Consider the following 15,710-nt stretch of genomic DNA (forward strand, 5'->3'; position numbering starts at 1 on the left):
CCCCTGCCACTCTTACCTCCAGCCCCTGGCATCTGCCAATGTACTTTCTGACCCTAAGAATTTGATTATCTAGGTACCTTGTGTAAGTAGAATCAAACAGTATTTGTCTGCATCTAATGTATACTGGAATGTATTTTTTTAAGGTTAACTTAATATTCCCTGTTAGCTCAGTTGGTAAAGAATCCGCCTGCAATGCAGGAGACCCCAGTTCAATTCTGGGTCAGAAAGATCCCCTGGAGAAGTGATAGTCTACCCACTCCAGTATTCTTAGGCTTCCCTTGTGACTCAGCTGGTAAAGAATCTGCCTGCAATGTTGGAGACCTGGGTTTGATCCCTAGGTTGGGAAGATCCCCTGGAGAAGGGAAAGGCTACCCACTCCAGTATTCTGGCCTGGAGAATTCCATGAACTGTATAGTTCTTGGGGTTGCAAAGAGTCAGACATGACTGAGTGATTTGCACTTAAATATATGTCCTACAAACAGATTGCATCTTCTTTTTTTCCCCCTCTGCTGTACAATAGGTTCTCATTGTCTGTTTTGTGCATAGTGGTGTGTATATGTCAATTCCAGTCTCGTACAGAATGAAGTAAGTCAGAAAGAGAAAAACAATATTGTATATTAATGCATATATGTGGAATCTAGAAAAATGGTACAGATGAACCTATCTGCAAATGTAGAGAACAAGCATATGAAGAAAGGATGGGTGGGATAAATTGGGAGATTGGGATTGACATATATACACTACTATGTATAAATCTTCCTTTTCTAAAATAATCTATCATATCATGGTTGCCAAATCTAATATTACTTTTCATTTATTATTGCTAGTAATATCCAATTTCTATCATTAATACTTCTTTGATGATAGCAACCATGACTACTGTTAGATATATTTATTATTTCTAATTATTGTACAAAACCTATGGAATTGAAAGTATCACTAGTTCATGCAAAAAGAAACTAATCTCAGATAAGCAACAGCCCAAAGTCAAACAACCTGTTAGTGGCTAAGCTGATATTTGAGTCCCAGATTATTAGAGTCAAACCTTCCATTAGTTTTAGAAACAGACATTTTTGTTTGTTGATTGCCTAACCATTTGTCTTTGGCATCCTCTCCACTCCCATCTCATTCTCTTATTTCACCAGAATGTCTAAGACATGTAAACAATGTAATATAGGAAAATTTATATGGACTTCAGACCTACCTGAGTTCAATTCCAGCTCTGCTTGCTGCAAATCCACATACACACACACAATCTTCCATTCGTATTACCGTATTATCAGACACATTCATTTATACAGTCACAACATACATTATTTACCCATACAAATTTTGATGATTCACATACTAGCACACATTTTCCCTGTTCACACAAAACAGCCCTTCACCATAAGCACACACACACACACACACACACACTTTTAAATTTTCCTTCATATATATACCCACTCAAACTCACAGTCATTAACCCTTCAAATTCACTCTCACTCATCTAAGTCATAACTTCGGCTATTTCCATTCAGTATACTGGCTCTCCTCTCATTAAATCAGTTACCTCAAGGAGGTAGATATTCCAAAGTTTATTCAACCCTTGCCCCTGCTTCCAGCCTGACAGTCCTCTAATCTACGCCAAAAGGAAGAACGCCCTCTGGGAATGCAATTCACAAGATAACCTCCTGCTACACCGGTTCCCTCTGGAATTGCCCATACATGAGTCAGAGATGTAAATATCAACACTGGTTGTCACTCTATATCAGCAATCATCAAACTGCAGCCTGTGGGCCAAATCCTGCCCACCACCTTCTTTTATATATAAAATGTTATTGAAACACAGCCATGCCCAGATATTTACATATTGTCTATGACTGCTTTCATGGGACAGATTGAGTAGTTGCAAAAGAGACAATGTTCAAAACTTAAAATATTTGCTGTTACTCTACAAAAACTTTTTGGTGATCCCCATTTTAAAATAATCTTGTATGATTTATTACTTATGAAGGAAAGGCAATTTTCCCAAGGTCACAGAGGAACTGAGTTAAGATTTCTTGCCTCTCATTCCATTGTTTCCACCATGCCACAAAGCTTCTGCAGACACATTTTGGTCTGCCCTGACTCTGCTCTCAAGGGATGGAGAATTCCAAAGAAAGCCTCTATTGGGTGACCAAATGGTGAAGGCAATCCATTATCGTTTCCCATGTCTCTCATTAATAAACTCATCATGTCCCACCTCCTTTATCCCCACCATTCCTGCCCACAGGCAGAAGGACCCGAAGAGGCACCAGGCTACCCTGGTCAGTACCAACCTACATCTCTCCTCACTCCAAACTGTCATCAGAGCCATTTGGAACCACCTCTGGAGCCATGCCCCTGCCTAGATGGCAGGGCATTCTCATAACCTGCAGACTGTGTACAGTAGCCAGGGGATCAAGCTGGAGGAGAAACTGCAGGGCAAGTTATTTGTTCTCTCAGTATCTTTGGGGACCATGGTCTTATTTATGTTGTCTTTCTTTTCCCCCAGGACCTCCTCTATTGCGATCTCCTCGGTGACATAACCGGAAAGTCCTTAACCCTTCTTGTCTGAGTGCTGGAAGCCTCATGTGGAAAGTGTGCCCAATAGGTTATATGAGCTTAGGAAAGGAGTTGTGAGAGAAGATTTGGAGTGAGTGTCTGACTCTTTGCAAACTCATGGACTGTAGCCTGCCAGGCTCCTCTGTCCATGAGATTTCCCAGGCAAGAATATTGGAGTGGTTTGCCATTTCCTTCTCCAATCCTAACCAGGGATTGAACCTATGTCTTCTGTGTCTCCTGCTTAGCAGGCAGATTCTTTACCACTGAATCACCTGGGAAGCCCTAATGAACCAATATGGATACATTATTATCAATGAAAGTCTGTAGCTTATATCAGGGTACACTCTGTGTTGTATAGTTTATGGGTTTTAAAAAATGTATAGTGACAGGTGTACACCATTATAGTGCCTTTCAGAATATTTTCAAAAGCTTAAAAATACTTGCAGGCCTCCTATTTATTCCTCTTCTGTTCCCTCAGAATCCCTCAAAGCCAAGGATTTTTTTTTTACTGTCTCTGTAGTTTTGCCTTTTTCCAGAATTCCATAAGATTTGTATCATACAGTATGTACCTTTACAGATCACCTTATTTTGCTTAGCATAATGCTTTTAAATTTTCCCCACATCTTTTGTGGCTTCGAGTAGTCCTAATCTCTCCTCCCTACCTGGATCACCCCTTCTTGGTGACTCTGATTCTGGGTCTCCATCCTGTGCTGGGTCGCAGCCGCCCGCGCTTAGTGGCGGCCGGGAGGAGACACCCCACGTCCGAAGCCAGGGGCGGCTGGGAGAAGCCACCTCGTGCCCGAGGCCAGGGGCGACAGCCTGGAGGAGCCACCCGGCCTGGAGGCCAGGGGCGGTGGCCGGGAAGAACAACCCAAGGACCAGTGGCTGTATGGGCGCAGGAGGGCCTAGAGGAGCTATCCCATGTTGAAGGTCAGGAAGGGCGGTGCTAAGGAGATACCCCTCGTCCAAGGTAAGGAGCAGCAGCTGTGCTTTGCTAGAGCAGCCATGAAGAGATACCCCACGCCCATGGTAAAAGAAACCCAAGTAAGATGGTAGGTGTTGTAAGAGGGCATCAGAGGGCAGACACACTGAAACCATAATCACAGAAAACTAGTCAATCTAATCACACTAGGACCACAGCCTTGTCTAACTCAATGAAACCAACCATGCCCGCTGGGCAACACAAGACAGGTAGGTCATGGTGGAGAGGTCTGACAGAATGTGCTCCACTGGAGAAGGGAATGGCAAACCACTTCAGTATTCTTGCCTTGAGAACCGCATGAGCAGTATGAAAAGGCACAATGATAGGATGCTGAAAGAGGAACTCCCCAGGTCATTAGGTGCCCAATATGCAACTGGAGATCATTGCAGAAATAACTCCAGAAAGAATGACGGGATAGAGCCAAAGCAAAAACAGTACACAGCTGTGGATGTGACTGGTGCTAGAAGCAAGGTCTGATGTTGTAAAGAGCAATATTTCATAGGAACCTGGAATGTCAGGTCCATGAATCAAGGCAAATTAGAAGTGGTCAAACAAAAGATGGCAAGAGTGAACATCAGCATTCTAGGAATCAGCAAACTAAAATGGACTGAAATGGGTGGTTTTAACTCAGATGACCATTATATCTACTACTGCAAGCAGGAATCCCTCAGAAGAAATGGAGTAGCCATCACGGTCAACAAAAGAGTCCGAAATGAAGTACCTGGATGCAATCTCAAAAACGACAGAATGATCTCTCCTTGTCTCCAAGGCAAACCATTCAATATCACAGTTATCCAAGTCTATGCCCCAAGCAGTAATGCTGAAGAAGCTGAAGTTGAATGGTTCTATGAAGACCTACAAGACCTTTTAGAACTAACACCCAAATAAGATGTCCTTTTCATTATAGGGGACTGGAATGCAAAAGTAGGAAGTCAAGAAAAACCTGGAGTAACAGGCAAATTTGGCCTTGGAGTGCAGAATGAAGCAGGGCAAAGACTAATAGAGTTTTGCCAAGAAAATGCACTGGTCATAGCAAACACCCTCTTCCAACAACACAAGAGAAGACTCTACACATGGACATCACCAGATGGTCAACACTGAAATCAGATGGATTATATTCTTTGTAGTCAAAGATGGAGAAGCTCTATACAGTCAACAAAAACAAGACCAGGAGCCGACTGTGGCTCAGATCATGAACTCCTTATTACCAAATTCAGACTCAAACTGAATAAAATAGGGGAAACCTTTAGACCATTCAGGTATGACCTAAATCAAATCCCTTATGATTATACAGTGGAAGTGAGAAATAGATTTAAGGGCCTAGATCTGATAGACAGAGTGCCTGATGAACTATGGACTGAGGTTGGTGACATTGTACAGGAGACAGGGATCAAGACCATCTCCATAGAAAAGAAATGCAAAAAAGCAAAATGGCTGCCTGAGGAGGCCTTACAAATAGCTGTGAAAAGAAGATAGGCAAAAAACAAAGGAGAAAAGGAAAGAAATAAGCATCTGAATGCAGAGTTCCAGAGAATAGCAAGAAGAGATATGAAAGCCTTCTTCAGCGATTAATGCAAAGAAATAGAGGAAAAGAACAGAATGGAAAAGACTACAGATCTCTTCAAGAAAATTAGAGATACCAAGGGAACATTTCATGCAAAGATGGGCTCGATGAAGGACAGAAATTGTGTGGACCTAACAGAAGCAGAAGATATTAAGAAGTGGTGGCAAGAATACACAGAAGAACTGTACAAAAAAGATCTTCACAACCCAGATAATCATGATGGTGTGATCACTAATCTAGAGCCAGACATCTTGGAATGTGAAGTCAAGTGGGCCTTAGAAAGCATCGCTACGAACAAAGCTAGTGGAGGTGATGGCATTCCAGTGGAGCTATTTCAAATCCTGAAAGATGATGCTGTGAAAGTGCTACACTCAATATGCCAGCAAATTTGGAAAACTCAGCAGTGGCCACAGGACTGGAAAAGGTCAGTTTTCATTCTAATTCCAAAGAAAGGCAATGCCAAAGAATGCTCAAACAACCGCACAATTGCACTCATCTCACATGCTAGTAAAGTAATGCTCAAAATTCTGCAAGCCAGGCTTCAGCAATACGTGAACCGTGAACCTCCTGATGTTCAAGCTGGTTTTAGAAAAGGCAGAGGAACCAGAGATCAAATGGCCAACATCCACTGGATCATGGAAAAAGTAAGAGAGTTCCAGAAAAACATTCATTTCTGCTTTATTGACGATGCCAAAGCCTTTGACTGTGTGGATCACAATAAACTGTGGAAAATTCTGAAAGAGATAGGAATATCAGACCACCTGACCTGCCTCTTGAGAAATCTGTATGCAGGTCAGGAAGCAACAGTTAGAACTGGACATGGAACAACAGACTGGTTCCAAATAGGAAAGGGAGTACATCAAGGCTGTATATTGTCACCCTGCTTATTTAACTTCTGTGCAGAGTACATCATGAGAAACGCTGGGCTGGAAGAAACACAAGCTGGAATCAAGATTGTCGGGAGATATATCAATAACCTCACATATGCAGATGACATCACCCTTATGGCAGAAAGTGAAGAGGACCTAAAAAGCCTCTTGATGAAAGTGAAAGAAGAGAGCGAAAAAGTTGGCTTAAAGCTCAACATTCAGAAAACGAAGATCATGGGATCCAGTCCCATCAGTTCATGGGAAATAGATGGGGAAACAGTGGAAACAGTGTCAGACTTGATTTTGGGGGGCTCCAAAATCACTGCAGATGGTGATTGCACCCATGAAATTAAAAGACACTTACTCTTTGGAAGAAAAGTTATGACCAACCTAGGTAGCATATTCAAAAGCAGAGACATTACTCTGCCGACTAAGATCCATCTAGTCAAGGCTATGGTTTTTCCTTTGGTCATGTATGGATGTGAGAGTTGGACTGTGAAGAAGGCTGAGCACTGAAGAATTGATGCTTTTGAACTGCGGTGTTGGAGAAGACTCTTGAGAGTCCCTTGGATTGCAAGGAGATCCAACCAGTCCATTCTGAAGGAGATCAGCCCTGGGATTTCTTTGGGGGGAATGATGCTAAAGCTGAAACTCCAGTACTTTGGCCACCTCATGCGAAGAGTTGACTCATTGGAAAAGACTCTGATGCCAGGAGGGATTGGGGGCAGGAGGAGAAGGCGATGACAGGAGATGACATGGCTGGATGGGATCACTGACTCGATGGACATGAGTCTGAGTGAACTCCGGGAGTTGGTGATGGACAGGGAGGCCTGACGTGCTGCGACTCATGGGATCGCAAAGAGTCGGACACAACTGAGCGACTGAAATGAACTTAACTGAACTGATCTCACTTCTTTTGATTGTTTAATAATATTCCATTATTTGTATGTACCAGAGTTTTTTTTATCAATTTACCTGTTCAAAGATAGTTTGGTTGCTTCCAAAATTTGGCAATTATGCATAAAGTTTCTGTAAATATCTGTGTGTACGCTTTTCTGTAAGCATAAGTTGTCAACTCATTGGGTAAATGCTAAGAAGCTTGGTTGCTAGACCATGTGGTAAGAGTATGTTTAGCTTTGTAATAAACTGAAGAACTGAAGAAGCGATTTCCAAAGTGGCTTTACCTTTTTTTTTTTTTCCACTTTTCATTTCTGCCAGCAATGAGTAAGAGTCCTATTGATCCATATTCTTAACAACATTTACTGTCAGGGTGTTCGGTTTTAGCCATTCTAATAGGTATGTAGTGGTATTTCACTGTTGTTTTAATTTCCATTTCCTTAATGAAGTATGCTGATATTGGGTATTTTTCATATCTCCATGTGACATCTCAAGGGATTCTCCTCACCAGGACAGCTACTGGTTAATTTCTCAGTGTTCCCCCTCCACCACCACCATACAATACAATTACTGCAATTTTTTGCACAAATAATTCTTTGCATGTTCATGGCTTTGAATGCTCAACCTAACATTTCTTATTAGTGTCCAGAGAACAAACAGAGGAATTATTCCTTGATAGGAGAGACAGTTCCTCCAGCAAGATGGAAGAAAATGATGGTGGGAGCAGATATGTGCATGTATGTGCTGGATATAGATGTGTTTTAAATTTTAGTGTCTTGAATTTCTGTGAGTTTCTTACTGATTAGTTCTGATTTAACAGGCAAGATTTTCTGTCAAAGTTAAATAGGTAGGTTCTTGAATCAAGGTTGAAGGTTCGAATAGGGTGTGTACATGAAGCATTAATTAGGTGGGAATGGGAAAATGAGCTGACTTGAGCAGATGTGTAAATTTGCTGGGCTCTGTTGGTAGTCTAGGTTGATAATCATTTAATGGCACCACTCTGCTCCCCTGGTGAGTACCTAAATCTAGTTGTTAATTTGGTTTATAATAATGTGGGGATGGATCAGAAAGAATGGAGGAAAAGATTTAAAGGATTTGAGAATACTTAGAAGAAATTTGGGGCTTCCCAGGTGGCACAAGTAGTAAAGAACCTGCTTGCCAATGCAGGAGACATATGAAACACAGGTTTGAGCCCGAGTCAGGAAGATCCCCTGGAGGAGGGCATGGCAACCCACTCCAATATTCTTGCCTGGAGAATCCCATGGACAGAGGAGCCTGGAAGTTTACAGTCCATAGGTTCCCAGAGTCAAAACACGACTGAAGCAACTTAGCAGCAGCAGAAGAAGAAGAAATTTATTATTAATGTAATGAAGAGCATGGAATCTAAACTTAATTTTAGATTAAGTTTCCACCAGTTTCCTCTGTCCATGGAATTTTCCAGGCAAGAATACCGGAGTGAGTTGCCATTCCCTTCTCCAGGAGATCTTCCCAACCCAGGAATCAAACCCAGGTCTCCTGCATTGCAGGCAGATTCTTTAACGTCTGAGCAACTAGGGAAGCTAGTAAGGATGCAACAAATTTTGACATGCATTTCTGACAAGAGTAAAAATTAATAGTAACTTCTCTAGAAGCAATTTTCCAATGTGCCAGATGAGTCTAAAATCTTGATATCCTTCCTTAAGGCTAAAATCATGCAAAGCTTGGGACTTCTCTGGTGGTCCAGTGGCTAACACTCCACACCCCTAATGCAGGGGGCCTGAGTTCGCTCCCTGGTCAAGGAACTAGATGCCATATGTCACAACTAAGATATGGATATGTATGTAGTTATAGTTGTTACAATTATATATATATATATATATATATATATACATATATATATATATATACACACACACATAAATTCTGGGTGATTATACACCAAAATGAACAACAAATTTCTCTGTGTAGTAGAATCAAGTGCAACTTTAATCTTCATCTTATTACTTTTCTATAGAATATTTATATAAAAGAAAATGTTTTCAAAAGAAGTGTAAACAATATGGTCTCATGTTGTAGAGAAAGTAGTACTTCACCTTGAGATGAAGTGGTTGTAATGACCTCACTGGGTAGGTGACACCAAGCTCAGCCTTGAAAGATAAATGGTGAATTCATTAAAAGGTCAAGAAAAGTAGAGGACATTCCAGGCAAATGGATCATTTAGGAAAAATGTACCAAGACACCTGAAAACATGACTGAACATGGAGAAGTTAGAGATATGCAGTTCCTTGAGACAGAATCATAGATTGCATGAAAGTGACATGAAAATAGTTGCTGGTAAGGAAGCCTGCATTTATTCTGTACCATTTTGAGGGGAATGATCTTTGAGAAACAATCCCCAAAAGCCAAAAGTTAGAAGTATAGCACCTCTTCATGCCCATCATACTTTGAGTAAGCATATGAAGAAATGAAGGTTTTACATGAGTGTCCAGGGATGTGTGAGATGTCTTGAGACTTAACAGCCCAAGACAGAAAGCCTACTTTTTCTTAATCTGATTGGGACTTAATATAACATTTGACTATTCCCAAAGTTGAACTGAATATTAATGAGTTAGACATGACTGCCAGAGAACAACCTGTCCACTCCCAAATCACTAGGATCACTGTTGACATCAAGACAAAAAACCCATACCAGATGTTTACTTGGATGGCATCACAGGCATACTTGGCCAAGCCAATGTGTTCACAGAATGTATGTGGGAGGATGTTATTTCTGCAAAAATGCAGCCTCTTCAGAAGAAATACCATGGGGAAAATTATACAATGTGCTCTCAAGAAAACAGCCACACCAATTTTCCCTATCACAGAGTCAGTGAGTATTGTGGTATATCTCAGTGGGTAACATATTGCAATGTAGCAATCAAATGCCATAATTAGCAAGATGCCTGACTCAGAAATGAAGGAGGAATGCTGAAAGTAGAGTTGGGCAATGAAGCTATTAAGAGAGATTTCCCAACTGTTGTACCAGAAAATGGCCAATGCCTTGGGTTCTGTGGTGGAGGCAAAGACAATGTCAACTGCAGCCAGCAGAGGAAAAGATACATAGGTTCATGGAGGCTGCTCTTGATGAGGACGATGAAGATGAGTGGACCATTTCCAAGGAGGGCAAAGATAGGGGATGAAGAAGGGGATGGAAATCCACATGTGTAGGTCTTCTCGGCCTGGAATGCCCAGCAGATAGAAGACTATATGGTTAACATCAGTGTGGTTGAAGTCATCCAGTCCTAAGACAGGTTAATGTGGACTTATCCTGAATTTCTCCTAATAGAGACAAAGAGAAATACAAGTTATATATGTTTTGCTAGGTTTTCTGCTTAATTATATCAAATTCAGCTCAGTTCAGTCACTCAGTCATGTCCAACTCTTTGCAACCCCATGAATTGCAGCACGCCAGGCTTCCTTGTCCATCACCAACTCCCGAAGTTCACACAAACTCTTGTCCATCGGGTCGGTGATGCCATACAGCCATCTCATCCTCTGTCCTCCCCTTCTCCTCCTGCCCCCAATCCCTCCCCCATCAGAGTCTTTTCCAATGAGTCAACTCCACAACAGGTGGCCAAAGTATTGGAGTTTTGGCTTTAGCATCACTACTTCCAAAGAACACCCCGGACTGATCGCCTTTAGGATGGACTGGTTGGATCTCCTTGCAGTCCAAGGGACTCTCAAGAGTCTTCTCCAACACCACAGTTCAAAAGCATCAATTCTTCAGCGCTCAGCCTTCTTCGCAGTCCAAATTTCACATCCATACATGACCAAAGGAAAAACCATAGCCTTGACTAGATGGATCTTAGTCGGCAGAGTAATGTCTCTGCTTTTGAATATGCTACCTAGGTTGGTCATAACTTTTCTTCCAAGGAGTAAGCGTCTTTTAATTTCATGGGTGCAATCACCATCTGCAGTGATTTTGGAGCCCCCAAAAATAAAGTCTGACACTGTTTCCACTGTTTCCCCATCTATTTCCCATGAAGTGATGGGACCGGATGCCATAATCTTCGTTTTCTGAATGTTGAGCTTGAAGCCTACTTTTTCACTCTCCTCTTTCACTTTCATCAAGAGGCTTTTTAGCACCTCTTCACTTTCTGCCATAAGGGTGGTGTCATCTGCATATCTGAGGTTATTGATATTTCTCCCAGCAATCTTGATTCCAGCTTGTGTTTCTTCTAGTCCAGCGTTTCTCATGATGTACTCTGCATAGAAGTTGAATAAGCAGGGTGACAATATACAGCCTTGACGTACTCCTTTTCCTATTTCCTATTTCCTAGGGGTCGAACCCACATCTCTTATGTCTCTGGCACTGTTAGGAAGGTTCTTTACTTCTAGCACCACCTGAGAAGCCCAATATCAGTGTGTTGTTCCATGTCCAGTTCTAACTGTTGCTTCTTGACCTGTATATAGGTTTCTCAAGAGGCAAATCAGGTCGTCTGGTATTCGCATCTCTTTCAGAATTTTCCACAGTTTATTGTGATCCATACAGTCAAAGCTTTTGGCATAGTCAATAAAGCAGAAATAGATGTTTTTCTGGAACTCTCTTGCTTTTTCCATGATCCAGCAGATGTTGGCAATTTGATCTCTGGTTCCTCTGCCTTTTCTAAAATCAGCTTGAACATCTGCAAGTTCACAGTTCACATACTGTTGAAGCCTGCCTTGGAGAATTTTTAGCTTATTTTACTAGCGTGTGAGATGAGCGCAATTGTGCGATAGTTTGAACATTCTTTGGCATTGCCTTTCTTTGGGATTGGAATGAAAACTGACCTTTTCCAGTCCTGTGGCCACTGCTGAGTTTTCCAGATTTGCTGGCATATTGAGTGCAGCACTTTCACAGCATCATCTTTCAGGATTTGAAACAGCTCAACTGGAATTCCATCACCTCCACTAGCTTTGTTCGTAGTGATGCTTTCTAAGGCCCACTTGACTTCACATTCCAGGTTGTCTGGCTCTAGGTGGGTGATCATGCTAAGTCACTTCAGTCATGTCTGACTCTTTGCAACTCTATGAACTATAGCCTTCCATCTCCTCTTTCTATGGGATACTCCAGGCAAGAATGCTGGTATGGGTTTCCATGCCTTCCTCCAAGAAGGGGATCTTCCCAACCTAGGGGTCTAACCCACATCTCTTATGTCTCTGGCACCGTTAAGAAGGTTCTTTACCTCTAGCACCACCTGAGAAGCCCAATATCATATAGGGAAATCCAAATGAACTTCTTGGCCAACCCAAGAATATTAGTAACTATAGTTAAAATGATATCTATTAGATCTCTAGAAGTTATTCATCCTACATAACTGGAAAATTGTACTCTTTGTATGTGAATGTTCAGGGATGACACAAGATATCTCAAAGGATGATAACCTCAAGAAAAATAGTTGAAGAAATTAAAAGGCAAAACACAGTACTCATCCATCATCTAATCAATCTAGTGATGTGAAGGATACATGAGTTTGGAAACTCACAAGTTCTGGATGAAGTTTGCTCAGTCAAACATGACACACATTCTCTGTTGCTTTGACAGCAGAAAATATAAATTCTGAAAACTTCCTGGTGAACTTCCACTGGAAATAGAATTCACTATTTTCTAGTATCCAGTTTACCATATTGTTTCCACCCACCAATTCTATAGCTTATGTCATCAATAAATACAAAAACTGAAAACTTTTTGTCCTCCAAAGTTATTTCTACTTTGGGAAAAATATGTGGGCCATCTGCTGTTGGATTTGCTTCATCTTGTTCCCATAAATGATGGGGTTCAGCATAGGTGGAGCCAGAACGCAGACATTAGCCAACAAGATGTGAATATGAGGTGGAATGTGATGACCAAACATCTGAGTCAGGGTTGTGAAGATGGCAGGTCCATAAAAGAGAATGATGATGCAAACATGGGAGCCACACATGATGAGAGCTTTCTGACAAGCATCTTGGGAAGACATGTGGAAGACAGCATAGAGAATCAGCATGCAGGAAACAAAAATTAGCAGGGTATCTAAAACCACTGGTGACATTAGAACAAAGAGTCTATACCAGATGCTCACTCAAATGTCATTACAAGCATATTTGGCCAAGCCAATGTGTTCACAATAGGTGTGTGGGATGACATTATTTTGGCAGAAAGTCAATCTTTTCCAAAGAAATACTATAGGGAAAATCATACAATAACCTCTCAGAAAGATGATAACACCAATTTTCCCAATCAATGTATATGTAATAGTGGTGTATATCAGTGGGTAGCATATGGCAATGTAGCGGTCAAATACCATCACCAGCAAAATCCCTGACTCAAACATGAAAGTGCAATGGATGATGAAGAACTGAGTGATGCAGCGATCCAGAGAGATCTCCCCAACATGGAACCAGAAGATGGCCAAGGCCTGAGGGACTGTGCACGTGGAGAGGACAGGTCTGTTCCAGCCAGCATGAAGAGGAAGAAGTATAGCGTTCAGGGGGGCTGCACTTTGTAACAATGATGAAGATGAGGAGGTTGTCCCCCAACAAAGCAAGGACATAGGAAATGAAGAAGGGGATGGAAATCCACATGTGCTGGACCTGAAGGCCAGGGATGCCCAGCAAGCAGAAGACTGTGTGACTGACACCAGTGTGGTTTAAGGCAAGTGTATCTGGGGCAACTTTTAGAGACATCACCTCAGACTCACAGAGCAGACAGAGATGAAAATCCAAATTTTCCTGGAATATTCTTTGTGAAGTCACAAAGACTTTTGGCTTTGTGATAAAGACTTTTATCTCGCACACTCTATCTTCTGTGAACAAGCAAATAAGAAACATGAAAAGTCAATAATATATGTTCTCTGTTTAAATGAGTGATAGTCTCATTAAAAGATATGCATATCCCCAGATAATCAAATAAAACATATGATTGTATATATTTCTCCTACAAACAGAGGATTATGAACATTAAGTGAAAATCATTATATGTATCTGGAAAGGTTGTAAGAATTTTCTTGAATTTGAACTTGAACTTCACCTTGGTGGTTAGTTTATTATAAGGAGAAGAATGAAAAAAAGAGGAATGAATAGAGGAAAATTGGGTATTCAGATAGAAGTATAGCATGTCCATGAACACAGCTTGTTCAGATCCAGGCAACTGTGCATAGAGGATACTGAAGAGAGCAGGACAGGAGGAAGTACTGGAGATTTGGCCAAATGGATGAATGTGAGATTTGAAATCTCTCATATACACTTGTGAATGGATTCAAGAGACATTTTAAGGGATAACATGACAGGGCCTGTGTGTCTGAGGTGAGGCATTCCTCTGGCTTATACTTTAGGGACCTAAGTTAAGATGTGGCTGAAATTAGAAAATAGGGCATTGACATTTGGAAGATTTTTTTCAGCAGGTGGAAATATTGTCATCTGGTTCTTAGTGTTCATTCATTCATTCATTAATCTGGTCAGTCAGGAAGCAGAAACAAATTTTCAGGCACCACACTACAAACTGGGGATATAGAAAAACAGTAATTTGCCTGAGTCCTATTGGCCTTTTGTTTGAAAGAAAACCAATCTACAAGCAGGTTCATTGAAGAATTGGAGACAAACGTTAATTCCCCCTAACAAAGGAGTATTTTAAACTTTCTCGCTCTGTAGCTAAGTTGTATCTTATGCTTATCAAAAATAAGTCTTCACTCCTGATGTTTCTTTCTGAGGAGGAAAATCTACTCCAATTTATGTTCTGCCATCAGATTCAGCAATCCTAGGAGTCCAGTCAGCTGGCTCAGTCAGGGCACTCTCTCCTCAAGGGCACATGGCTGCTCTGGAGAAGATTCTTTGCAGCCAGAACAGCTGACCTCCCACACGAAAACAGATGGGATGACAGCAGAGGGACGTTAGGGCAGGTGTGTGACTCAGAGGTGATTAGGAAAGGAAACCAGAAAAATAGCAGGGAGGAAAAGGACGAGGATGACACAAATCAACAAAGGCAGGACTGGTCTGGAGGGCAAATTATGAAAGCTCCAAGTAATTGGGGAAAGCGAGGAGCAAAAAGAACTTTTAAACTGGGGCCAGACAGAAATACCAAGAAGCTCAGTGGTGAATTTCCCTGTGACATTGGTTCTCTGACCAAGTTAGAGTACCTTGGTCTGACACAAGGCCAGGAGGCTCCTGCCCCATAGTTCTCTTGTCACACCTGCCTGAGAGGTTCCTGTTCTACTTCCTGTGTCCTGTTTTAGGAGTCTAGGACAGATCTCTGTCATTGTCAGGGCTTTTAACATATTTGAAGAAAGGTCTTTAGTCTAAGTCAATATCTCTTCTGTTTTCTGATGTCTGGTTGAATTCTTAGGACCCTTGTTGTATATTGGATCACTTTACATTCTTTATAAAACTGGCATTGAAACAGGTATAATATCATATGTGAAACGAATCGCCAGTCCAGGTTCGATGCAGGATACAGGATGCTTGGGGCTGGTGCACGGGAATGATCCAGAGAGATGATTATGGGGTGGGAGGTGGGAAGGGGGTTCAGGATTGGGAACTCATGTACACCCGTGGCTGATTCATGTCAATGTATGGCAAAACCAATACAGTATTGTAAAGCAAAATAAAGTAAAAATTAAATTTTTTTTAAAAAACTGCATTAACCTCAGCTGCCTACAGACTCTCCACTTCCCTTCCCAAACCTCACCCTCCACATGGGCTGTAACCAACTAGTTTGATGCCTCTGATTTTTGCCAGGCATTCTGCACGTATGTCAATAGCCTCCAAGAGGTTTGTCCCCTCTGGCCTGTCTAAGACAGAAGACCAGCCCAGTTTTTATCTTCATCCTGGAACCACCCTACCCTTGGGCATCTATTCA

The 15,710-nt window shown here is 41.6% G+C and overlaps 2 pseudogenes; both read right to left on the reverse strand.

Moving 5' to 3' along the window:
- Nucleotides 1-9,403: 9,403 nt before the first annotated feature.
- On the reverse strand, nucleotides 9,404-12,094 carry LOC138092199 (olfactory receptor 52B4-like; annotated as a pseudogene).
- Nucleotides 12,095-12,585: 491 nt separating this feature from the next.
- LOC138092200 (olfactory receptor 52B4-like) lies at nucleotides 12,586-13,543 on the reverse strand (annotated as a pseudogene).
- Nucleotides 13,544-15,710: the final 2,167 nt, after the last annotated feature.

Source organism: Capricornis sumatraensis, chromosome 16 (genome assembly GCF_032405125.1).
Source record: "Capricornis sumatraensis isolate serow.1 chromosome 16, serow.2, whole genome shotgun sequence".
Lineage (NCBI taxonomy): Eukaryota > Metazoa > Chordata > Mammalia > Artiodactyla > Bovidae > Capricornis > Capricornis sumatraensis.